This window comes from Myotis yumanensis, unplaced genomic scaffold (assembly GCF_028538775.1).
Source record: "Myotis yumanensis isolate MYYU_CA2020_CCGP unplaced genomic scaffold, mMyoYum1.0.hap1 SCAF_27, whole genome shotgun sequence".
NCBI lineage: Eukaryota > Metazoa > Chordata > Mammalia > Chiroptera > Vespertilionidae > Myotis > Myotis yumanensis.
This window is the reverse complement of record NW_027223778.1, coordinates 837,501-838,503: the sequence shown is the minus strand read 5'-3', so window position 1 is coordinate 838,503 and position 1,003 is coordinate 837,501.

Below are 1,003 nucleotides of genomic sequence, written 5' to 3'. Positions count from 1 at the left end.
TGGTGGCCATGCTGCAGAAGCCCCAGCACAGAGTGGTGGTACAGATGTCTATGAACCTGTCCCTGTTCATCAGTCTATGTTGTTCTCTATATTCCACAAATGAGTGAGATCACGTGGTATTCATTTTTCTCTGACTGGCTAATTTCACTTTGCATAATGCTCTCCAGTTCCACCCATGCTTTTGCAAATGGCAAGAATCCCTTCTCTCTCTCTTTTTTTTTTTTTTTTTTTTTACCGCAGCGTAGTATTTCATTGTGTAGAAGATAAGAAGGCTCTGCTTAGTCTCTTAGATAAGCATGACCAGCGAGGCTTAGGAGGAATTCTTCTAGAAGACATAGAGGAAGAACTGCCCAATTCCCAGAAAGCTGTGAAGGCTTTACGGGACCAGGTATTCTTTGTAAATCGTCCGGAAAAGAAGAAAATTCTTTTCTTCAATGATAAAAGCTGTCAATTTTCTGTGGACAAAGAGTTTCAGAAACTGTGGAGGAGTGTCACTGTGGATTCAATGGGTGAGGAGAAAATTTGGAGATGGCAGCGAGATATTCAGAAGAATATCTGAAGCGACAGGGTATTTCTTCCATGCAGGAATCCAGACCAAAGAAAGTGGCCCCTATCCAGAGAAGGAAAAGGCCTGCCCGCTTCACAAAAAGCGACGACTTAAGACTCATAACGAACACATGGCTGGAGTGCTGAAGGATGACTGACATTGCTCCTAGTAAATAGTGAACAGTTTTGAAGTGTGAAGAGGTCACCACACACCAACAGAGGAGGCAAATCAGCTTGAGGAACTGGATTCAGGTCAGCTTCCTCCCCCCACATTCTTGGATTTGGGGGCCTGGAATGACACCTTCCATGTCATTCCAGATTGAAAAAACAAAAAACACTCCTTAAAAAAAATAAAAATAAAAAAACCTCCACAGAAAACACGTTGATCGGGCCTTTCAACTTTCTGAGGTTTTGGCAAGCCCAGATGGCCAGGCCCGGACTTGGTCTCTGGGCCGGG